General features: G+C 39.8%; 1 protein-coding gene and 1 long non-coding RNA gene across 2 annotated transcripts in view; one reads left to right on the forward strand and one right to left on the reverse strand.

The window, feature by feature from the left end:
* The first annotated feature begins 1,059 nt into the window (after positions 1-1,059).
* The window catches only part of SORCS3 (sortilin-related VPS10 domain containing receptor 3), a 618,532-nt gene continuing 608,068 nt past the window's right edge, over positions 1,060-11,523 (forward strand). The window contains exon 1 of the mRNA XM_011977522.1: positions 1,060-1,247. The gene's annotated coding sequence lies outside the window, so the exon portion shown is untranslated. The remainder of the gene's footprint in view (positions 1,248-11,523) is intronic.
* LOC105537822 lies at positions 1,903-3,546 on the reverse strand. The gene is made up of 2 exons (XR_001005781.1): positions 2,744-3,546; positions 1,903-2,428 (listed from the first exon to the last, which is right to left on the reverse strand). It is a non-coding gene; the product is annotated as an uncharacterized LOC105537822 (long non-coding RNA).

Genomic DNA, 11,523 nt, shown 5'->3' on the forward strand with positions numbered 1-11,523 from the left:
AGCCTCATTGAATATTTGTTCTTAAGCGCTGGTGTTTGCAGGCAAAGAGCAAGATGAGTAAAGCCTTGGAGGTGAGAAGTAATAGGGTGTTTTGGGGAACTAGGAGAGGCAAGAAGCGATAGGACCAGATCACAGAGGCAAACTTGCACGTTATTTTTGTAGGCACTGGGTATGCTTAGTAATTTTGAGCAAGGGAAACATGTAATTAGCAATGGCGTCAATTGTCCTCAAAACACCACAAAATCCATTCTCCCTACTTCATGGGAGGAAGAAGAAAGGCTCAGAGAGGCTGAGTTTTTGCCTGGAGTCACTCAGCAACTTGTTAGTGGAAGGAGCAGCAGAAGCCCACACTACTGTCTCTCCTTCCAGCTTTGGGAGCTGCCAGCTGCCTTCCTTTCACTCTGCCTGTTCCCTTCCCACCTCTTGCCCGCTCCCTCCTGGCACAGTGGAGTCCTCTCCATCATTAGAGCAGCCAGTGGGGTTCTGTTGTAATTAAAGGAAGCCAACAGGGAGAAGCAAAGCAGAGCAAGGGAAAAAAGCAACCACCAACACCACACAAACTCCCTAACAACTGCTGTCTATCGCCTTTCATGGGCACTTGCTTGCTTTAAATACAGCAGAGGGAAACTCCATAGGATGGTGTGGGAAAGCAGGTTATTAAGTTGCCTTCAGGCTGGCAGAGTGGGGATTTACTCCTTTTCTTGTCCTCCCTACCCTGCAGTGCAAAACTGATCAAATATTAAAAGTTGAAAGAGACTTCGAAGGCCATTTAGTTCAACTTCTCCTCCTAGGCAGGGCTTCCTCCACTGCTTTCCTCTCTCTGCATAGCATCTCTGATATGTTGTTATGTGGCTCCCTTGCTCCCCAGCTCCCCACATTTTCTGGATCAAAGCTCAGGTAGGGATGGGAAGACATTTTCACTAGCAAAATACTGACCACACAAGCCTGTTGTCATTTACGGCAATGACTTCAGAAATGTCTAATTAATTCATTTATCCAATTAGCCTCTTGCTCTCTGAAGTGCTTTTTCTTGGTTGCTGAGCAACTAGGACACACTTTGAACACATCCATGCTGCTGCTGAATGAACCAGGAGCTTTTTCCTTCACCCTGGCAGCCCCCACTCCTCTTTCTTCTTTTATTTTTCTGATGCACAGTAAAGAAGAACATCTCCATCATCCCCCAGCCTTCTCGCCTTCCCCTGGCCTCTCTGAATGTGCATGCTGCCTGCCTTAACACATTTCCAAAGGTAACTTTTATGCCAAGCATTTGTCATGGACAAGGAGAATAACAGGATATACGGGCACACAGAGATGCCTTTGTAAAATAATGAAATTATCTGGGCTCAGGCATGACTTGGGAAGAGCTCTGCTGGCTGTTGGGGGAGGTGGGATGAGGGCTGGCTAAGGGTAGGCTCAGACGCCTTGGGGAAGAGGATGCAGTCTGTCTTGGGGTGACGTTGCATTAAGTGTAGCTTGACTAGGCAGCAGTTCCATCTGTCTTTACAGTGTGTCCTTCATGGGGGAATTGTCAGCCATCCCCAACCTGGAGTGCATTGTGAGCAATAAACAGGAGTGGGGCTTAAGGTGAAAATGAAAGGAAAAATATCAATCCAGGAGGGCAGCAAAATGCCTTCAGGAATCATCCTTGAAGTGTAACACGTTTCTGTTTAAGGATGTGAAAATGCCACAGGCTGCTCCACTGAGTTAGAATGTTAGAGATGGACTTTGAGCTCAAACTTCCACCATTCTTCATTTTTGCAGATGAGAAAATCGAAGCTTAGGGAGGATAAACAGTTTGCTCAGTGTCTCATACCCCCGTCCTGCTCATGTCACCATATTCCTCCTCTTAGATTTCATTAAGGGGTCCTTGTCCATAAAATTAGTCACTTGAGTCACCAAAACTTACTTTTAAAAATTTGACTTTATTTTGGAGTAGTTGAAGTTGGCAGTGAAGATTTGCAGCACTCAAGGATCTTGGCATCTATCTCCTCATTCACCTTGGCATGTGTGTGTTGCAGATGCTAGGGGCATGTGCTTGGGCCCAGTATTCAAATATGAATGAGGAAGGGTCCCGTGTCTTCAAAGAGCTTCCCCCAACGCCTCATGTGGTGGAAGAGATGGACAGTAAAGGAGGAAGGAACTCCTTCTCAGAGACGTTAAAGAAACATTCAGAGAAGAGGAGCTGGGCCATTTGCTGGGCCCAGATCTTACAGTGAAGGGGCTATGGGGATGGGATGGGGGTGGGTGAACATTCCTGGTCAAGGGGACAGCTTGGGCCCAGTAAGGAGGCATGAGAGATGGTGGCATGTTTGGGGACTGGAGCATGGCCTGGGAATAGAGCCTTCCAGCCGTCTGGCTTTTCTCTGATACGTGGTGGATGGTTTGGTGCTGCCCACACTGACTTCTGGAAGACACTGCCTCTTGCTCTCTGGAATAATAAGAAAGCACAGTTATCTCTATGCATGTGTTGGTGTGAAAAAGCATATGTCAGGTTTCCTGGATGGAAATGACTTCCTTTTGAAGTTAGTTCATAAATAATGATGAAGGCCATAAAAGTACACACATACTGCACACATTTAGCTACTCCTGTGGACTGTGCTCGCTGGGAGCAGAGCCTTCAGGAAAACCAGCTGCCCACAGAAAGAATAAGGGACTATGCATTCTCTAAAGCACTGGCTCCCAGAGCCTCCTGTAGGACCAGGGGAGATCTTCTATGGAACAGGATCTATTCCGTGGCACTCACAATTGTAGCAATCATTAAGTCACTCTGAAATTCCAAGAGATAAGAGAAAAAAAGTGGCCTGTGACAATGATTGCCCTGACCAAGCCTTTCCAAGGCAGCAGATGCTTCTTGACTTCCAAACATTGCCCATCATGATCAAGTTCTTCCTCCAGCAGTGCAGCCACGTTTCCCTGGTGGCAGGCATTCCTTTTCCGAGGCTGGACTTGCTTTAAGAGGGCCCAGAGATGGCAAACAGCATTGTGCGGTGCTCCTTAGTATAAAATCTCCTCTGGCAATGTTCTTAACAAGGTGGTTTGAGTTTCTCTAGGAATTAAGCTGGGGCTGGCTGTTATTTTTCTAGTGAGACTTGTTACTCTAAAATGCATATGGGGCCAAAATCACAATAGTCTGTCTTTGGAGCAATCACACAGACACACATGGCAATCTAAGGCTCTGGTAAGAAAGAGTCTGTGGGTTCTTATTCAATAAATATTTGATACATTGGGCTTTGATGGATGTAGACACTGTCTCCTTGGGTTTTTCTAGACCAAAAGGTGAAGTCTCTGGTGGTCACTGCCTCTTGTTTGTTCCTTTGATTTCCTTTGACGAAAAACAATTCTCATCTTGGTGAGGTCTATTAAATCTGTTCTTTTCCAGAATGGGGCTCGTAGTGCATGGTGGACAGAACTGGAACTTTCCCTCTGGTCGTTCCTTGCCATCCCCGGGTGATTCGGTTTCCCATTTTCTGGGATGTGCTGATAGGGCTTGTCTCCCGCCCCCTCTTATATAAGGAGGCAGGGTGCATCTAGTGCCAGATTTTATTCAACCCTGTAACAATCCCCCCTTTATGACATCACTGCTCATCACCATGGAAACATTTCCTCCAAGTCACAGAGACTGGATTGTGGCATCATAGCATCAGGCAGGAGGAGGAGAAGAGGATAGGGGAGAGGATTGAAACTGCCTGGAGGGATGAAATGCCAATAAAATAGGATGCAGTCACAGAAATAGGATTTTTCTGTCCAGATCCTTGAATGGAGAATCTAACCATGGGCCGCAGGAATAAACCTCATCCAGTATAAGGAGGAAGAGCTCTTGTGGAATGTAGACATGGGACCTTTTGTTCCTGTGCACTATTTCTTCAGGGAAATGGAATAATGTTAATGAGAGCTATCCTGTATTTTGTTTAATTTTAGAGACAGGGCCTTGCTCTGTTGCCCAGACTGGAGTGCAGTGATGTGATCATAGCTCACTGTAACCTCAAACTCTTGGGCTCAAGTGATCCTCCTGCCTCAGTTTCCCAAGTAGCTGGGACTGTAGGTGCATGCCTCCATACCCAACTAATTTTTTAAATTTTTTATAGAGATGGGGTCTCACTGTGTTTCTCAGGCTGGTCTATCCTGTATTTTATATGTATTTCTTATTTGATCCTCACAAAGTCTCTTTGGACTATTGGATCAGAGAGGTTAAATAACCTTCCTAAGGTAACACAGCTAGAAAATGGCAGAGCTGAAAATTATTAGGGGCATAAGATGTAAACTGTGTTCTCATGCAGCTTAGAGTTGAGAGAGAGAGAGAGAGAGAGAGAGAGAGAGAGAGAAAGTATGTTGGAGGCAATTATCAAGTTAATAACATATACATAGTTAAAATTGTGGTAGGTATCGTGAAGAGAACAGACATGATGCTTTCAGTGAGGAGCTACTGGAGTGTGCATGGGAACTACTTATGTTTGTATGTTAGTAAATTTGGGACAAGACTCTGAACCTAGTCAGTGTGGGCTTAGACATGCAAGGCACTGTGCTCACGTATGTACTGACTTTCCCGAGCTCACCTGCTGAGCCCCACAGCCAAGACCCTTCTCCTCAGCTGTTTTTCTCTCCCTATGCCTCATCTCCCTGCTTCTCCATTTGTCTTCTCCCTTCTCCTGAAATCTTCCTGCCTGCTCTCCTCCCTTGATCCTGTTTCTTCCTACTGATCTCTAATCTTCTCTTTCTCTAGACTATAAGCTCCTCAAGAGAGAGAAAACCATTCCCCTGTTTTGTATCTTGGTTTACCCAAGGATCAGGCTCTAGCCTGATCTAGGTCTGCTTCTATGGTCTGCTACAGAAATAAATGAGCATTGTCCCTTTTTAAAGAAAAAAAATAATGACTACATTTTTCACAGTTAAAAAATATTGTCTGGTAGATTTTTCTTGTCAAACGCTGGCTGATAAGTGAATAAACAAGTAACAAGTGAGCATTAAAAGGAAACAAAACCCCAGAGTAAGTGGCCAATCCTGTGTAGTTCTTCAGCTTGTTTGCCATTGTTGTTTGCATGGGTTCATTCTGATTGTGATTTCAGGTTGTATTCGTGTGATCTAGCCACCTTTTCTCTTAATACAACTGGTCCTAGTCTGTAGGATGGTGTCAGTTAGCTTAGTGCTTCACAGGGTTCTAAGAGCTGGGGGTGCTTTGCCATGGACCTCCTCTGGGAGCTGCTGTCCTGGTGCCCCATCTGGCAATAGATGGATGTAAGGAAGCCTCATACTTTCCATTTGTGTCACCTTGCTGAGCTTTCCTTGATTCATCTGAGTTTCAGGAGTGTTTGCCACTTGAGTTCAAGGCCCCTTCATTGCACTCCTAGGATTTAAATTGGGCAAGTTGGTCTCAATTTGGTCTCCAGTGTCTGGGCTGCCTGACTCAGCTGAGCACCTTACTGGTTGGAGGTCTGTAATTAGACTTTATTGCAACAGCCGTGTGTGTGTGTGTGTGTGTGTGTGTGTGTGCGCGCGTGCGCGCACACACACACACACACACATACAGATCTTCATTAGTAAACTGTATTAAGTGCCTTTACTATCCAACCTTGTCCTTTCCAGGACCTACAGTAACTTGATCTGACTTCTAAGGAGGCCCTTCTGGACCTGCTTTATTGATTCTATCAGAACCATTTATGACAGGCACATCTAGAACTACTAAGTGCCTTTTTTCCCTCTTTTTCTTTTTTACGTGTTACGTGGGGAGTGAATAGTGAATTAATTAAGATCACAGGCTTTGGAGTGAGAGAGACAAGAGTTTGATCCCGGTTTAGCCTCTTACTAGCTGTATGATCTTGGGCAAGTTACTTGTATTCACTATATTTAAATGTCTTTATTTACAAAACAGGCATGAGTATATATTAGTACCTACTTCATAATGTTGATGTTCAGATTCAGTGAGATACGCTTGTAATGTCTTACCATGAAGTCTGTCTCATCAAAGTTAACTATGATTAAGTGGGCCAAATGTACCACTTGCATATTTTTCCCCCCAAATTATGCAAACACTTTTTGAACTCAACATAAAGCTTGGACTATAGCCCAGATCATATCTAGACTTTCTCAAGTTTGAATTAGAGGGGTCAGAATAATTGGCATTTTAATTGTTCACCATTTACAGGTACCATAGGTGAAGGGAGTCTAGGAAGAATAACTCCTAGTTGGAACTGATTCCCGAGACCTTTGTCAGATATTAGAGATATTTTCCCAAGTATGATTCTGACACTAGGACTGTTAAAGCAAATTAAACAGGTGCAGTTTCCTTACTCTGAGAGCGAAGAGTTATCTTCCAGAGGGGAAGTTCAGCTGGATGTGTGTCAGTGTTGATATGCATATACACTTCAGCAGAGAGAAGTGTTAAGAACAAGCACTGCCACTCAAAAGTGGCTCTATGACTTTAGGAAGTCAATTCATCTTTCTGGGCCCCCAAATCTTAAGTATAGAAGGGGAAAGGGTAGTAGCCACTATATGCTTTTTCCCTCCAGCATGTTTATTGATGTATAATATACATGTACTAGAGTGCACAGGTTTAAAACATTTATTATTTTTTATTTTGGCAAAATACACATAACGTAAAAGTTTACCATCTTAACCATTTTAAAGTGTATAGTTCAGTAGCATTAAGTACATTCATAATGTTGTATGAGCGTCACTGCCATTCATCCCCAGAACACTTTTCATCTTGCAAAACAAATTCTGTACCCCTTAAATATGCTACTTCCAGCCCTGACCACCACCATTCTACTTTGTGTCTCTATGATGTTGACTACTCTAGCTACCTTAATAAGTGGAATCATACAGCATTTGCCTTTGGAATATTTCACTTAGCATGATGTCCTCAAGGTTCATTCATGTTGTAATATGTGTCAGAATGTCCTCCCTTTTTAAAGCTGAATAATGTTCCATTGTATGTATTTACCGTGTTTTATTTATCCATTCGTCTGTTGATGAACGCTTGGGTTGCTTTCATATTTCAGCTATTGGGAATAATGTTGCTATGAACATGGGTATACGGTATACCATTATCTCTTCGAGACCGTGCTTTCACTTCTTTTGGGGAAATGCCTATAAGTGAAATTGCTATATTATATTGTAATTTTATGTTTAGTTTTTTGAGAAACCATTGCACTGTTTTCAATAGTAGCTATACCAATAGAACACAAGTCTTCCAATTTCTCCACATCACCAACACTTTCTGTTTTTTTTTATAGTAGTCATCTGAATGGAAGTGAAGTAGTAGCTCATTGTAGTTTTTATTTTTATTTCTCTAATGATTAGTGATATTGAACATCTTTTCACGTGCTTATTGGTCATTTGTATATCTCATTTGGAGAAATGTCTGTTCAAGTCCTTTGCCCATTTTTGAAATTGGGTTGCTTGTTTTGTTGTCGAGTTTTGGGAGTTCTCTATATATTCTGCATGCCAACCCTTTATCAGATGTATGATTTGCAAATATTTTCTTCCATTCTGCAGGTTGCCTTTTTACTCTGCTGATGGCATCTTTTGATATATAAAATTTTTTAGTTTTCATGAACTCCAATTTTTCTCTTTTCTTTTGTTGGCTATGCCTTTGGTATTGTATCTAAGAAATCCAATGTAGCGAAACTTTTCCCATAAATTTTCTTCTAACAGCTTTATAGTTTTAGGTCTTACATTTAGGTCTCTTATTCACTTTGAGTTAATTTTTATATATGGTGTTAGGTATTTAATTGTTTTCTATCAAGTTTTCTCAGCACCATTTATTGAAAAGACTGTCCTTTCCCCATTGAATGGTCTTGGCACCTTTGTCAAAAATCATTTGACCATTTATATGAAGGTTTATTTCTGGGCTCTATTCTATGCTATTGATTTATGTATCTGTCTTTATGCTAATGCCATACTGTTTTGATTACTGTAGCTTTGTAGTAAGATTTTATTCAGGAAGTATAAGTCTTCTAGATTTGTTTTGCTTTTTCAGGACCGTTTTTAGCTATTCAGGCTCCCTTGAGATTCCATATGAATTTTAGGATGGGCCTTTCTATTTCTGTAAAAAATGTCATTGGAATTTTGATAGAGATCACATTGAATCTGTAGATTGCTTTGGATAGTGTTGACATTTTGATAATATTAAGTCTCTCATTCATGAACATGGGGTGTTTCCATTTATTTATGTCTTTAATTTCTTTCAGCAGTATTTTATAATTTTCATTGACAACTTTTTTCTGTCCTTTGATAATCCTAAGTATTTTATTATTTTTACTGGTATTATAAATGAAATTGTTTTCATAATTTTCTTTTCTGATTGTTCCTTGTTAATGTAAAGATATGCAACTGATTTTTGTCTGTATCCTGCTACTTTGCTGAATTTATTAGTTCCAATCGTTTTTTAAACTTTAGAGTGTTCTACACACTAGATCATATCATCTGTAAACAGAGATAATTTTACTTCTTTCTTTCCAATTTGGATGCCTTTTTTTTTTCTTGCCTAATTGCTCTGGCTAGAACTTTCAGTACTGTGTTGAACAGTATTGGTAAAAGCCAGCTTCCTTGACTTGTTCCTGATCCTAGAGGAAAAGTTTTCAGTCTTTTATGATTGAGTATGATGTTAACTGTGTTTTTTTTGTTTTTTTGTTTTTTTTAATATGGCTACCATTATGTTAAGGTAGTTTCATTCTTTTACTTCTTTCTTTCTTTCTTTCTTTCTTTCTTTCTTTCTTTCTTTCTTTCTTTCTTTCTCTCTTTCTTTCTTTCTTTCTTTCCTTCCTTCCTTCCTTCCTTCCTTCTTTCCTTCCTTCTTTCCTTCCTTCTTTCCTTCCTTCCTTCCTTCCTTCCTTCCTTCCTTCCTTCTTTCCTTCTTTCCTTCTTTCCTTCTTTCTTTCTTTTTTTGCCACAGAGTCTTGTTCTGTTGCCCAGGCTGGAGTACAGTGGCACAATCTCAGCTCACTGCAACCTCGGCCTTCCAGGTTCATGCAGTCCTCCTACCTCAGCCTCCCAAGTATCTGGGACTGCTGGTGTTTGCCACCATGCTTGGCTAACTTAAATTTTTTTTTTTTTTTGGTAGAGATGAAGTCTTACTATATTGCCCAGGATCTTGAACTCCTGAGCTCAATTTTTCTGCCTCAGGCTCCCAAAGTGCTGGGATCACAGGTGTGAGCCACCATGCCTGGCTAAGGTAGTTTCCTTCTATTACTAGTTTGTTGAGTGTTTTTATCATGAAAGGGGTGGTGGATTTTGTCAAATACTTTTTCTGCATCAACTAAGATGATCATGTGTTTTTTTCTGTTTCATTCTGTTAATGTGGTATACTGGTCAATTTTCGTATGTTGAACCATCCTTGTATTCCAGGAATAATCCTGGAATACACTTGTCATGGTGTATAATCCTGCTAACATGCTGCCAAATTTGGTTTACTAGTATTTTGTTGAGGATTTTTCCAGCTGTGTCAATAAGGGATACTGGTCTATAGTTTTCTTTCTTATAGTGTCTTTGACTGGCTTTGGTATCAGGGTAATTAATGCTGGCTTCATAAAATGAGTTAAAAAGCTTCCCCTCCTCTTCAGTTTTTTGGAAAAGTTTAAGAAGGATTAGTGATAATTCTTTAAATATTTGGTAGAATTCACTGGTGAAAACATCAGGTCCAAGGTTTTTATTTGTTGGAAGATTTTTGGCTACTTAATTTCCTTACTGTTATAGGTCTATTCTGATTATGTACTTCTTCATCATTAAATGTTGGTAGGTTTTGTGTTTCTAGGAATTTGTCCATTTTTTCTAAGTTTTCCAATTTGTTGGCATACAATTGTTCATAGTACTCATTTATAGTCCTTTTTATTTCTGTAGAATCAATAGTAATGTTTCTAGTTTCATTTTTTGTTTTAGTGATTTGAGTTTCTTTTTTTCTTAGTCTAGTGAGGTAAAGGTTTGTCAATCTCATTGATCTTTTCAAATAACCAACTTTTGGTTTCATTGATTTTCTCTAGTGTTTTTCTATTCTCTGATCTCTGCTCTGACCTTTTTTTTTTCCTGTCTGCTAGCTTTGGGTTTACTTTTCTTCTTTTTCTAGATTCTTAAGTTAGGTATTGATATGAGATCTTTCTTGTTTTTTAATTGTAAGTGTTTAAAGCTATAAATTTCCCCCTTAGGACTGCTTTTGCTGCATCCCATAAGATTTGGTATTTTGTGTTTTTGTTTTCATTCATCTCTAAGTATTTTCTAATTTCTGTCTTGATTTTTTCTTTGCTGCATTGGTTGTTTAAGAGTGTGTTGTTTCATTTTCATTGCTGCTGAATAGAATGGTCTGTATATGTTTATATCCAAGTGGTTTATTGTATTAATTCTTTCATTTCCTTATATTTGGTCTAGTTGTTTTATCCATTTTTTGAGGGTAAAGTATTAAAATCTTCAACTGTTATTATGAAGCTGTTTCTCCCTTCAATTTTGTAATGTTTTTACTTGATATATTTTCATGGTCTGTCATTAAGTATTCATAATTATTATGTTTTCCTGCTGTTTTGAACCTTTTATTAATGTATATTGTCCTTCTTTGTCTCTTGTTTGCAACATTTTTTAGATTTAAAGTCTGTTTTGTTAGATATTAGTACAGTCACCTTTGTTCTCTTTTGGTTAATGTTTGCATGGAATTTTTTCTCATCTTTTCACTTTCAATGTGTTTGCATGGTTGGATGTAAACTGAGTCTCTTATAGACAGCATATAATTGGACCATGTTTTTTAACAATCCATTCTTCTAATCTCTGTCTTTTGATTGGAGAATTTAGTCCATTTACATTTGTAGTTAATTACTGATAAGGAAGTACTTACTTCTGACATGTTGATATTTGTTTTCTATATGTGCCTTATAGCTTTTTTGCCCCCCATTTCCTGCATTACTATCTTCTTTTGTGTGTGTTTAGTTGATATTTTTTGTAGCAAAAACTGTAAATTTCTTTCTTATTTCCTCTCTCTCTCTCTCTCTCTCTGTCTGTGTGTGTGTGTGTGTGTATTTTTTGCTGCTGTTGTTTGTTCATTTGTTTTTGAGGCAGAGTCTCACTCTGTTGCCCAGGCTGGAGTGCAGTGGTGTGATCATAGCTCACTGCAGCCTTGAATTCCTGGGGACAAGTGATCTTCCTGCCTCAACCTCCCAGGTGCATGCCACCATGCACAGCTAATCTTTAAAATTTTTTTTGGTAGAGACAGGGTCTTGCTATGTTGCCCAGGCTGATCTCAAATTCCTGGGCTGAAGCAGTCCTCCTGCCTTGGCCTCCTATAGTGTTGAGACTACAGGCATGAGCCACTTGCACCCAGTCTCCTTTTGTATATATTCTATAGCTAGTTTCTTTGTGGTTACCATAGGGATTATATTTAACATCTTAAAGTTATAGCAACTCACTTAAATTTGTACCAGCCTAACTTCAATAACATAAAAAACTCTGCTCCTTTAACAGCTCTATCTTCACCCCTTTTGGTTGGTGATGCCATAATTACATCTTTATACATTGCGTGCCCAAAAATGTAAATTAATAATTCTTTGA

The sequence above is a fragment of the Mandrillus leucophaeus genome, unplaced genomic scaffold (assembly GCF_000951045.1).
Source record: "Mandrillus leucophaeus isolate KB7577 unplaced genomic scaffold, Mleu.le_1.0 Scaffold18, whole genome shotgun sequence".
Lineage (NCBI taxonomy): Eukaryota > Metazoa > Chordata > Mammalia > Primates > Cercopithecidae > Mandrillus > Mandrillus leucophaeus.